This window comes from Ochotona princeps, chromosome 12 (genome assembly GCF_030435755.1).
Source record: "Ochotona princeps isolate mOchPri1 chromosome 12, mOchPri1.hap1, whole genome shotgun sequence".
NCBI classification, from domain to species: Eukaryota; Metazoa; Chordata; class Mammalia; order Lagomorpha; family Ochotonidae; genus Ochotona; species Ochotona princeps.
In genome coordinates, this window is record NC_080843.1 from 50,883,679 (window position 1) to 50,897,731 (window position 14,053).

At 35.6% G+C, this 14,053-nt stretch overlaps 1 protein-coding gene across 2 annotated transcripts in view; it reads right to left on the reverse strand.

The window, feature by feature from the left end:
• The window catches only part of INTS6 (integrator complex subunit 6), a 99,687-nt gene that overhangs the window by 79,799 nt on the left and 5,835 nt on the right, over window positions 1-14,053 (reverse strand). The gene's annotated exons all lie outside the window — the stretch shown is intronic.

A 14,053-nucleotide genomic window follows, 5' to 3' on the forward strand; every position in this document is an offset into this window, starting at 1 on the left:
GGGATCCCACATGACCACCTATTCTAATCCCAGCGACCCTACTTTCCATCCAGCTCCCTGGTTGGGGCCTGGGAAAGCAGCGAAGGACAACCCAAAGCCTTGGGACCCTGCACCCGCCTGGGAAACCCAGAAGAGATTCCTGGCTCCTGGCTTTGGATCCGCTCAGCTCCAGCCGTTGTGGGCACTTGGAGAACAAATCATCAGATGGAAGATCTTCCTCTCTGTCACTAATTCTCTCTGTATATCTGATTTTTCAACAAAAAAAAAAATCTTTTTAAAACATGAATTATTACTCTTTTTCCTCTGTAACATTAAATGCAATATATTTTGGGAAACACTATGTTATACTATTTTGCCTTACGCCATTCACCCTCAAAATGAATAACAGCTTCAAACAATTTAGATCTTTCCATGAAAGCAGAAACAAGGTAAAATGCTTTCCTCTTCCTATGCTCACAACCTATCCAATCCCTACTCATTCTGTAAGGCCTGGCTTAACTCTCTGCTTGCTTGGGTTACAGGCCCTCAGAACTGCTACTTCTCTCTCTCAATTCTAATATGACAGCTTTCAAGCTTTAAAACTGAACAAACAAATGAATACAAAGGTAAATGTTTCTTCAAATGAAATTAGACTCAGTGGTTTAATGGAGAACATTTCCAAAGTCACCTTCCTGTACCATTTATCCAGTCCACAAGTAATTAAACATAAAATTAAATATGTACCATCTATTTCAACAACATGAATACACTTACTATTACTTAATAATATACTTTTAAGAGTGTTAATAAATTTGGGGTTTTTTTTTGCTGTAATCTAAAGGAAATCTCTTTTTACTATTGTCTCATGTGTTTAAATATACTGAAGGGAAAGATGCTGTCATAATACATTCTTCCTCTGGTTATTTATTGGTTCACTGATGATAACCTAATACAAATATTCCCAAGTCTGTAGGATCATTTAGACATTGTTCAAACTTCAAAAAGCTTCAGATAACATATGTACGAGTATGTGATCTTTACAATAGAAATAAACGCCCATCACACTCAACACATCACAACTCATAAGTATACTGGGCTACAATGGGATCAAAAAGAATACTACCTACTGGGCCCAGCGCAATAACGTAGTGGTTAAGTCCTCGCCTTGCATGCCTGGGATCCCATATGGGTGCCGGTTCTAATCCCAGCAGCCCTGTTTCCCATCCAGCTCCCTGCTTATGGCCTGGGAAAACAGTTGAGGATGACCCAAAGCTTTGGGACCCTGCACCCTTGTGGGAGACCCGGAAAAAGCTCCTGTCTCCTGGCTTCTGAATGGCTCAGCTCCAGCTGTTGCGGCCACTTGGGAAGTGAATCAATGGACAGAAGGTCTTCCTATCTGTCTCTCCTCCTTTCTGTATATGTGCCTTTCCAATAAATATAAATAACTCTTTAAAAAAAAATACTACCTCCTTATGTCCATCCACAATACACTGTTCACAACATTTATATTAGTCATGCAGTTTACATGGCAATTTTACATTAGGTGATGTTAGGTGCATGATAGATCATATCTAATCTTACGCCTAATAAATGCATGCACATATAACTAATGTCTTCTTTCTTGGTCTTTAACAATAGCATTGCAGCTCAGAAACAGACAAAGGAAGAAATCTAGATGTCACAGTATCTTCAAAATCAATTTAACTTGCTTCCACTCTTAAACCACTTTTGTTGACTTGTTGCATTTCAAAACAAATATCCAAAGCTAAAAAAGCGACCAAGGAAAGGATCGATTTTTTATGCTAGGGTCTTCTAAACAGCCTCTTTCTAAAATAAAGTCAGATCTTCTGACCAAAAGCCTGGACAGTCGCCCAACTCTTACGCCTGTGTAAGCACTCTGAGAACTACCTTTTAGGAGCCAGAAAATATGTCATAATTGTAACAACAATAATTTTAAAAACCTATTACATTTTAGGTAGGATGACACCCAAACACTAACACAGTTGGTTGGCTTTCCCTTGCCGTGAATACCAAACCCACAGATTCAAGCAATCACACACTGAAAATATTTGGGGAAAAAAATTAGTCTGCACTAACCATGTGTAGACCTTTATTCCTGTCACTATCCTCTAACAATGCAGTAATGGATAAATGTATAATAATATAATGGATAAAGATTTTTCCCATAGCCTTTATCCATTAGGTATTATAAATAATCTACAGATAATTTTAAAGCATATGGGAGGGCATGTGTAGAATTATGCAAACACAATAGCCATTTTATCTGCAGGGATCCTGGAATCAATTCCCTATGGGTCCTGAGAGACAACTAAATATTTTCAAAATCCATAGTGCATAAAAATCAAATCAAAATACATTAAAACACAGCAGAGTCAGAATTATTCAATTTACGCTCAATTCAAAACTAAAAATCAAAGTTGCCTTTTCTTAAACAATGAAACAAAAGTTCAGTTGTAACTTTATATGATCTTACACTTAACACCATCTGCAGAGGCTTTCTTTTGGAATTATATAATAATTAGGCTCTCAGTAATAATAAACCACTTCCCATTTCATCCTAAAGCACCTGATGAAGCAGAACATTTAGGGAGATTGCGGGATGTTAACTACAAACCCAACTCAAAACCACACAGCATCTCCTCACCACCTGCAGGCTGCCCAGGGAGTTGCTAAATTCTCTTCGATACAATTCTACAGCAACCTGACATTTCATGTCCACCAATAATGCATGGTGCTAACAATCAGGTTTCTTTAAAAAACAAATTGGTAGGGACACTGAAAAAAAGCACATTTTTTAACAACTATAACTTTCAAAAAATTATACAACTTAACCAACTTTCAGAGAGCGTTTACAACAAGACAAAGCAAGTGTTTCTGTGGCTTTAAATTATGAGATTTTCGGGCCCAGCAGTGTGGCCTAGCGGCTAAAGTCCTCGCCTTGAATGTGCCAGGATCCCACATGGGCGCCGGTTCTAATCCCGGAAGCTCCACTTCCCATCCAGCTCCCTGCTTGTGGCCTGGGAAAGCAGCCGAGGACAGTCCAATGCTTTGGGATCCTGAACCCATGTGGGGGGACCTGGAGGAGTTTCCTGGCTCCTGGCTCTGGATCGGCACAGCACCGGCTGTTGCGCTCACTTGGGGAGTGAATCATTGGACGGAAAATCTTCCTCTCTATCTCTCCTCCTCTATGTATATCTGACTTTGTAATAAAAATAAATAACTCTTTCAAAACAAATAAATAAATAATGAAACTTTCAGGTAAAGATAAAAGGTAGAACAAGAATTTCTTTAAATACTGTAATTCTTATGGCATAAATTTAATTACCCTCAACCAGCAATGCCTAAGTTCTGTTCACCTCTAAGCTAAAAACCTTTAGCCAAGAATCACAATAAAAAAGCAATAGTTAACTATAAATATCAGAAAAATGATTTATATATTTATAAAAATGTATCATTTTTTGGCATTAAACAAATATTTGAAAATTACAAACATACTTAAGCATGAGTTTGTAAAAAATGAGCCAAACATATTGTTTCAAGGAAGTTTTCTTACATATGATTTTGCATTTTTTGCCCAGCCTTTTACAATACACTTATTCTTTGTTGTTACAAGATACAACTTCTTATTTCTCTACCAGCAACACTATTTATCTGCCAAAGTAAGACAGGCTCAGTTGTTCACTGGCATACCATTTTTCCTCATGTTTAACGGAAAAGGTTTAAGTGTTACATTTCAAAGCCTAAATTAGTCATTTAGTCACTAGAGTATGTTAATAGCTATCTGATGCCAAGCCTATACAGTTTACTAATTCTCAAATCCTTATATTTAACAGCAATCACTTTATTTTATAAATTTTTATTCTGAGTGTTTTCACAGTCATTTCATGTGGGAACAATGCACTGGATGTTTCCCCAAAATTCACTTGGGTCATAAAATCATCAATAATCTCTACTCAAATTATGGTAAGGTATATACTTTTTAATTAATTTTTTAAATTAAAAAATAAGCCCTGCTACAACAAAAATAGCCAGTAGAGGGACTAAAAGTTTACTTTTGCCCATCTGCAGAACAGATACAAGTTTCACTGCCAGAGCAGTGGTTCTTAACATACAAAAATCTAAATATACCAAAAAATGTAATGCAAAATATCTATGGAACACATTCTACCTCTAGAGCTATTTTCTAATAGAAAAACTTCTGCATTTAGAAAAGTCTGATTTCAGCACTGGTCAAAAGCCTCAAGTAAAGGAATAATGCTATAAAGTATTATAAAGTAAAACTGTCACATTATGAAAGATTTTCTATTAAGGCCGAAAATCTCAGTAAGAGAATTTAAAGAATTAAAATAAGTAGATAGTCAATCCTATTTACAAAGGAAATAATTATTCAGTGTTTAAACAAGTTGTTTTGAAAAAGTTTTGAAAATTTAAATAGAAAGCAATTTCCCCCATTTGTGGGAATAAAATAATCTAGATTGCATACTCAGAATTATTTTTATTCATGAGAATGAAAACATTATAATGAGGGAAAACATGGGAATCTTATTGCGCCCTTAAAGAAGCCATAACTGATCAGAAGCAAAAGAAAGCAGCCCTGAGCATTCACCAAAACTCCTTTTCTTCCAACGCTGCAGCATCCCACCACATCGTATGTTAAGCACTGTCAAGCATCTACAAACACTATGTCTGAAAATAAAACACACACCAAGACTCAGCTAGCTGGCTGGCCCATCACAGCACTCAGTTACTCACGCCTATTACAGAATTCAGGTGTTTTGTTACAATTTCAACAACAGAATTTAGCAAATTAGACATCAAAATACAAGTCCCTAGACAACAGAAGACCACCAAACAAGAAAAAAAATTTTTTTTCATTGACAGTTTGTGCTTTCTTCAATCCAAAACTTCATACTCTAGTTAAAAACAATAATGAACAAATATTAAGAGCTGAAAATGTTACTTTGTGGGAAGGACCACAATATTCATGTATATAATGGACAAGTATTTTAGAAGATTGTTGTTGAAAACTCTAGTAATGGTTACACTGCTAGACTAAATCATCCCTAGGTTTCTTTTATTTGTATCTTTGTAGAATTTACAAAGACAGTAAAAATAAAAAATTCTTTCAATTCATACATTTAAGACAACCAAAATAATCGTTTCCTTTAGATCGTATACCAAAATTGGAATTTTTCCATGTCTATTTATTAGCTGTAACAGAATTTACTGTCTCATTTTTTTAACCTCAAGCAGTAAGATCTACAAAATCATATTTCTGATTTCCTAGTTACATTTGTCTACCCAAAATGTCAGTTATTAATACTGTTACTTTTAAGTATTAAAGAAAACGCATTAAATTAGGAAGTAAATGCAGTTAATTAGACATCCCAAATAAAATTACTGATGTCAATAAAGGCTTGGACAAGCTTATATTTAAGTGAATATTCCAATGTCTGAATTATAAGTGTTACGTTCTAGAATTCAGCAAGATTATTCTATTTAGGTTTCAAGTTGTGTGGTATGACTTTTGCTATTAAACTCTACAATATTCATTTAAGAATTTAATACTGTTAAATAATATTTCTGATTATACAGAAACGACCTTGGAAGAATACATTAGAAACTGATTAACCTTGCATTCCCTCTGAAGGATGCCAGTGAGCAACTTCTTACAATTCTTCAACTTTTTAACCTAAAGATTTGATTGTATGTTCAAAACAATATTCTCCAAAATGAAAATGTGCTTGGTATGCCAAAATAAAAAACTGAAAAAAAAAAACTGTTGGTGAAAAAAAGTCTAGTATTTTAACATACACCCAATATATTACAGAAAATGAGTCACACTAAAATATAAGAGTTTCATTAAACAGCTTTAAAGCAACACAATTTCTTTATTTAAACATGAAATTATTCCTTGTGTAAGTAAAATATAAGGCTTATACAAAATTTAAGAGAGGAAAGCCTATATATTTAAATGAAATAACTAAAGGAATACCATCCTATAATTGAATTAAAGAAACCAAATAGCAAAAATTATTGAAAGAACACTTGAGAAAACTGACAGTGCATTATTTTTCATATACTGTGGGGAAGACTTAACTGAGACAACAAGCACAACTTATTTTAGGGACTCTGTTCTATAAAAATAAAAATAAATGAGGATTTTTAGTTTTCTAATAAACAGCATGACTCAATTAACTTAGATTTCTAAGGAAACATGTAAATTCTTCCAAATCCATTATATAAGTATATGGACTTCAATAAAATTTCCAGGAATCCATTTTTGCTAGATTCTAATCCAAACATTTTAGCGATGTTTGTGCTAAACAGATTCCCAAATGTCTACGGCCATACCACCCTGAACGCGCCCGATCTCGTCTGATCTTGGAAGCTAAGCAGGGTCGGGCCTGGTTAGTACTTGGATGGGAGATTCCCAAATGTTCAGGTTTTAAGCTTTCAAAACAGATGACATTTTTGGGAAACAAAAATCTAAGCAAATACTAGGGCTTTATGTCCCACACTTCGCTAAGCTTTATTACTACACATATGAATTCACTAGTGATCCTGCCTTACATATGTGCCCCATGGATAACACAATACAGAATCACTACACAATACAGAATGTTACTATACCTCACTAAACTGGAAACTCTGAGATTATAATTTACATGATAATTTGCATTCAAATGTAACCCAGTTTGGGAAAAGACACTGCTCATTCTGGATTCCTATGAGATTTAGAATTAAAGACCTTTTATTATTTCTATTATTCCACTTAAACACAATCATCTGAATGCAATCTCAGTTCTTGTAACTGGTCTGAGAAAACCGCACAATTAAAATCAAATTCCCATATCCACATTACCTGCCAAAGCACATAAATGACTAAGAACTATCAGGACGCAGGCTGTTTCAGCAGAAACAAGCCATCAGTTCACTAGCTACTAATGACACAAAAGGATCGCACCTGTGTCTTAGAGTGAGCCTGTATACCACCATCTTATGCAGCCAAATCTTTGACCATGCACTGCATACTCAATCATTTTGAAGGATTATGTAAAATAATCCACTGTTCTGAATTCTTTCAAAAACAATCCCAGATTAAAATCCCAGAAAAATCACAACACTTTAGATATTTGCTATTACCTAAACAGGTGCACTAATTAAGACAAAATTTTCCTGTAATATGCTACAATCAATGCTGTCTTGTACTATTTTTATAAAAGTTATCACCTAATAGTTAATATTGCACCTTTTCATCATATACTCAGAATTCTCATATCCACAAAAGTTTTTTTTTTAAAGACTTATTTTATTTTTATTGGAAAGTCAGATATATACAGAGAGGAGGAAAGACAGAAAGATCTCCCGTCCGATGATTCACTCCCCAAGTGAGCACAATGGCGGCTGCTGTACCAATCTGAAGCCAGAAACCTGAAACCTCCTCTGGGTCTCCCACAGGGGTGCAGGATCCCAAGGCTTTGGGCCGTCCTCAACTGCTTTCCCATAAGCAGGGAGCTGGATGGAAAGTGGAGCTGCCGGGATTAGAACCGGTGACCATATGGGATCCCAGGCGTTCAGGGTGAGGACTTTAGCTGCTAGGCCACGCTGCCGGGCCCAATCAAGCTTTTTAGATGATAAACTCCTTTCAAGGGCCTTCATCGTCAGGCCTACACTTTAATCATGCAAAACTAATGATGGAAGAAAAAAAATTTTGAAATGTTACACTCTATTTTAAAGAGGCATAGGTTTAAAAAATAAGTCACATCTATTACTCTGCCTTTATAATGAATAAAATTAAAAAGGAAGAGACTCACAGCACAGCCAATAAAGCCACTGTTTTGACACCTGCCTGCAATATGGAAGCTGGTTAAATTCCAGAAGTCTTCCTCCTCTCCAGATTCCTGCTAATGCGCCTGAGAGGCGCTCATAGGATGGTCCAGGTAGGTGGCTCCCTGCTATCCTCATGGGAGACGAGGCTGACGTTCCCAGCCCTGGCTCTCGCAGCCACTCCAGGAGCGAAGCAGCAGACCAAAGACCTCCCTCTCTCTGCAGCTCTGCCTTTCAAATAAGGGTTTTCTACACAGTTAATACGTAAGGTTTAAATTACAATTCAATAAGACTAATCATTAGACTGATATAAACGTGTCCTTTTAGAATGAACAATCTTCTTAGATTTTTAAGCTAACGTACTGTAGCTCTCATTTTACTAATAATCAAATTTTAAAGCACAGATGAAGTAACATTAAAGAAAAAAACTCATTATATATAACATTCTTCTAGGTCAATCCTATTATATTTTTCCGCACATATATCTAAAAACAAAAAATAAAAAAGATCATACGTTTTACCTTTGTCCTGTACAGGACCATCTTCTCCTGTACCTATCCTATTACAACCATCACCAGCTTCAACTCTGAAACATACAAAGTCTTGGGCCCGATGCAGTAGCCTAGCAGCTAAAGTCATGGCCTTGCACACACCACGATCCCACATGGGCACAGGTTCTAACCCCAGCAGCCCCGCTTCCCATCCAGCTCCCTGCTTTGGCCTGGGAAAGCAATTGAGGAAGGCCCAAAGCCTTGGGACCCTGCACCTCTGTTGGAAACCTGGAGGGGGCTCTGGGCTCCTGGGTTCAGACTGACTCAGCTTCGGCCATTGCAGCCATGTGGGGAGTGAAACAACAGATGCAAGGTCTTCCTCTCTGTCTCTCCTCCTCTCTGTGTATCTGACTTTCCTATATTTTTTTTTTAAATTTTAAAAAAACCAAATCTTAGAAATGAGCTCTTCTCTATAATATTAAAACTTTCATTACTATGAAAATCAAAAATACATTTTTATAAAGCCTACCTATAGAACTTCAGTTCAAAACCACAATCCATCCTGTTCCCTATGGCAAAATTGTACTTCAGTCAGAACCACTACCTAGTTCTTCCAGCTTCTTGTGAGAGGTATATAGAGTTACACAACCATTTTTCTGCTTTTGTACAGTCTCAGACTGGAAAACGTTTATCCTGTTAAGTATTTTTCATAATATTGGGATGAGAATCATCTTCACCTAAGACCCACCAGATGACAGTCACGTTGTAAGCGATTAGCAAATAGCATTTATAAATCCTTCAAAAATTGTGTGTGGAAAACATGAAACTCAAAAAGGTTAAGAGACTTGTAGAAACACAAGCTAGTGAGTGGCAGGGCCAAACACAGCCATTTCTAATAAAGCCGTTCTTTGTTAAAGAGTACAATACAAAAAAAACACCTGTACCTATGGATTTCAATTCTTAAAATAAATTCACCAAATAACTGGTTGTATTACAACAACTGATTGTTATAATCACTTAGTCTTCACCATCATACTGTAAGATCCAGGCCATCATCCTACTTTTCTAATGGGGAAATAGAAGCAGATAGATTACAGACTTGACAAAACTCACAAGTAGAATAAGAATTCATAAATGAAGCCAATCAGATTGTCCAGACCTGTTAACTGTAATGCTCAGAAAGTTTCAAAAAAAAATTTCTTTACAGAAAAATATGATAATTAAGTTGAAAACTATGCAAGTGAAAAGTTGTGATTGTAGCCTTAATACCAAATGGCATACTACATTGAAAAAGCCAACTATTACCAAAAATTGTAATTTAGAAATGCATAATCAAAAAGTACACTAAATACCTATCCATAATGGAATATTCATAACAGTCCTTAAAAAACAATGGTTAAGAATCCTATCCATTATGCTCTCACTGTGAACGCTGGGGAGAAAGGAATCCAACTGAAGCTAATACTGTAGCAAACAGCTTTGAGATAATCACAAAAAAGGTGAACTGTTACGCAATGTCAAAAAGAAATGACTGATTTTTCAAACAGGGATTGAAAGAACTTATACTTAACAGCTACAACCCAAGAAAGTAACTCAGATTTGCTGGTTGTATCTATAAATAAAATTTGTTCTTAAACAGTATACAAATTATTAATAAAATGCACATAACTACTCTTCCACAAATAAATCTTTTAAAATAGTTTATGAATATTAAAGACTTTATTGGGGCTTTCTTTCCTAACTTATAAAATGAGGAAAATGAAGCTAATTTCTAACATCATCACATTTATTCTAAAGCTCTATAAAACTCAATCACAATAAAACACAGTCTATCAAAAATGTTTGTGAATGCGTGCAAAATTCTGTGTTTTTTCAAGAGAAGAAATTCATTAGGACTGGCATTGTGGAGCAGTGGCTAAGCCATTTCCTACAACATTAGCATCCCATATGAGTGCTGTTTCAAATCTGGGCTGCTCCACTTCTGATCCAGTCCCCAGCTAATGCGCCTGCAGCAGACGGCCCACACGCTCCTACCCCTGTGGGAGCCCCAGACGGAGTTTCCGGCTCCTGGCTTAGGCAAGGCACAGGATCACCCGGACCACTGCAACCATCTGAAGTGAACAAGCAGATGGCAGATACTCTCTTTCAAATAAAAAAAATCTTTTAAAAAAAAAGATTACAAAGTAACAGTTTCTTTATATTTAGCCCACATCTTCATTTAAAAAGTTTGAAGATAGATCAGGAAAAAGACAAATCAACACAAAATCTTAAAATCCAGTACTTGTTTACAGTCTGGCAAACATGTCTAAATTACAACATTTACAGATATTTATTTATATATATATATACCACAATAAAGCTATAGAGAAATTACTTCTTTAAAAAAATTAATGAGGATTCGTATATGAGTAATTAACCAACTGAATAAAACCCCAAAAAGCATGCAGAGACATTACTACTAGTAGCATAAATCTTATTGATGGGTGAGCTTCAGGGCTGAAAATAACTATTTAAGAAACACTTCAAATTGTAAAATATTATATAACCTTTTCCAGAGAACTCCATGACATGAATATGGCTAAACAATACATCTGGTCTGTTTCAACCACAAATGGCCTTAAATCACCTCAAAATACTTGAATAAATTTTTTCAAATATTAGGTTTGTTCCTGGCCTTTTGATATGTTACACATACTTTAGTACATAATTATTCACATTCTCTTTTATGACCAAAAAGCATAATTCTATTTAAAGTAATAGTACAGCCTACTATTATTGCTTTTGTACTCTGGATTTTTTTTGGACAGTTTTTAATTAAGAATACAATGATGTCCTTAAGATATTTTGCATTTTCTTTTGAAAGACTACAACTCCGTAATCTTTGAGGCTTCAGGAAATAGTATTTAGTCCATAAAATTGTTTTAAAATGTTGTAGCAAGTATTTTTAGGGAAAATAAAATCCAAACCATGAAATATTTTTCACTTAAATTGCTACCATTAAAATTAATGTTCAAAAGAAAATAAATCACATCACATCGATTCACCCAACAGATGTGATCCTAATAGGTTCCCTGAAAATCAAACTTGTGTTAAACACACTAGGGGGAGCTCCCTCTTTGAAAGATTCCTTTTGTCACGTCAATACTCGGGCAAAAAAGAATGGCTTTTTGATTTGTCTGAAAACTGTTCAGATCCAGTTGTCACTTCATCAATCTCTTCAAAAAGAACATCCCTGCACTTCACCTTGTTTTCTCCTAATGCATTTCTTTTAGAAAATTATCCCACCCTATCAACTATGACCGAGCTCAAGTGATATTATTTACTTTTTTTTATACCTACTTCCCTAGACTGAAATAAAAAACCCATAGAAAAATAGATACTTACACTGCTAATAGATTCCAAAGTCTGTAATACAAATTAGCTTTAAATACCACTATATTTTTACAATGGAATTTCAAATATAAAGCAAAAAATACACAAAGCTAGAGGTAAGTAAATTATTATTTGGGAAATAAAAGCATGTTTTGTGTCTACTGAGCACTTTGTGAAGTCCATTTTTAAATGTCATGCTACTGAAATCACTCAGCAATTCTTTAGGACATTGTGGCTTCAATATTACCAATTCAGAATAAGAGCAAGGAGAGGTATGGGGATGGTACTACAATCCCAATACTACATCACAATTCAATGGCAAGGTAACATTTCCCGCAACCACTCTTCTATTACAAAAGATGGAAAGAGAAAATTCTTTCCACCATCAAAAATACGACTTGAAAAGTTTAGGGACCTACTAAGTCTCATTCACGCTGAAGCGGCAGTCTCTTCAACAAATGAAGACACTAGATTTCGGGCCCAGCGCGATAGCTCAGTGGTTAAAGTCCTCGCCTTAAATGTGCCAGGATCCCATATGGGCGCCAGTTCTAATCCCGGAAGCTCCACTTCCCATCCAGCTCCCTGCTTGTGGCCTGGGAAGGCAGCCGAGGGCGGCCCAAAGCCTTGGGACCCTGCACCCGCGTGGGAGACCTGGAAGAAGCTCCAGGCTCCTGGCTTCGGATTGGCTCAGCTCCAGCTGTTGCAGCCAGTTGGGAAGTGAATCATCGGATGCAAGATCTTTCTCTCTGTCTCTCCTCCTCTCTGCATATCCACCTTTCCAATACAAATAAATAAATCTTTAAAAAAAAAAAAGAAACTGGATTTCAACATATCTTTGATTAATTTAAATTTTAGCCCAAATAAGAAATAGTGCAGGTTATATACCTAACCATTAGGTCCAAAACCATAACTCCTTGGAAATATGAAAAAAAAGCCTTCAGAATCACTGACTTCAGCAATAATTTTGTAACTGACACCAAAAGCAGAGGCAACAAAAATGAAAGTAAATAAATTGGATTGCATCAAAATTAAAATTTTGTGTGTATCAAAGATCAGGAAAATATGAATAGACAATGCACACTGAATGGGAAAACATTTGTGCCAATAACATCTGACAGGAGCTAATATTCAGATACAAAAGAAATCTTGTAATCTAATAACAAAAACATTAAAAGCAAAACAAAACCTGAGCAAAGGCCTTTCTCCCCAAGCAAGCAGACAAATGGTCAACAAATATGAAAAAAAAAGTTCAACACACATACTAATTCAGAAAAAAATAAAACACATTAAATTATCACCTCACCTTCATTAGGAAAGCTAATTTTTTTAAAAGCTGCTATATTTTTAAAGTTCACTATTGGGAGAACCAAAATGATACAGCTGTTAGGGAGAATAGTATGGTAAGTGATCAAATAATTAAAATTACTATATGATCCAGAAACGATTTCTGGATGTATATTTAAAAGCACTGAAAACAAGATCTCAATGAGATCTGCACATCCATGAGTAAAGTAGCATTATTCACAACAGACAAGAGGTGGAAGCAATCAAACAGATCATCAATGGATAAGTGGATACGTAAACAAACATACTTGTATGTATGCATATACACATATATACAATGAAGCATAATTTATTCAGCCTTAAGGAGAAAATTCTGACACAAGATACACCACAAACCTCAATGGTACTATGCTAAGTGAAAGCCAGTTCACAAAATGACAGTTAGTACCGACTGGCAATTGGCTCCAGGATCCAAGGACACCCAAATCCAAGGCTGCTCTAACACATCCTATTCACATCTCCCCAGTCAATCAAATCATGACTAAATCCCTGTAATATCTAATATGTTAATGGCTACGAATGATTTTCACACTTCGACGCTGTGGAAATAATTATAAGGAAATATGTAGCAGATCTGACAATATTTCCTACCTGCACCTGCTAAATTCATTGCTGTGCAACCTGTGAAAATTGAAAGCCTGACTGGACTGCATGATTCCACTTTCATAGAACTCCAGAGTATTCAAATTAAGACTGAGTGTTGTAGGGTAGGTGGGTATTAATGTAGAGTTGCAATTTTGCAAAATGAAAATAATCTGGATACTGTTTGCACAACAATGCGAATGTAAGGGTGCTTTAAAAAGTGTGGGAAAGTGATATTAAATCTTCATTTTTGCTGCAAAAAATCAAAATCCATGCAGTTTTTCATAATAAGCATTTCCATGAACTTTCTGAAAACCCCTCACATTTAACTCAGCTGACCCATATACATGAAAATGGTTAAGATTACACATTTTGTCATGTGTCTTATAGTTGTCTTTTTAAATTAAGGGTCTTAAATGTTATTCATCAATGTT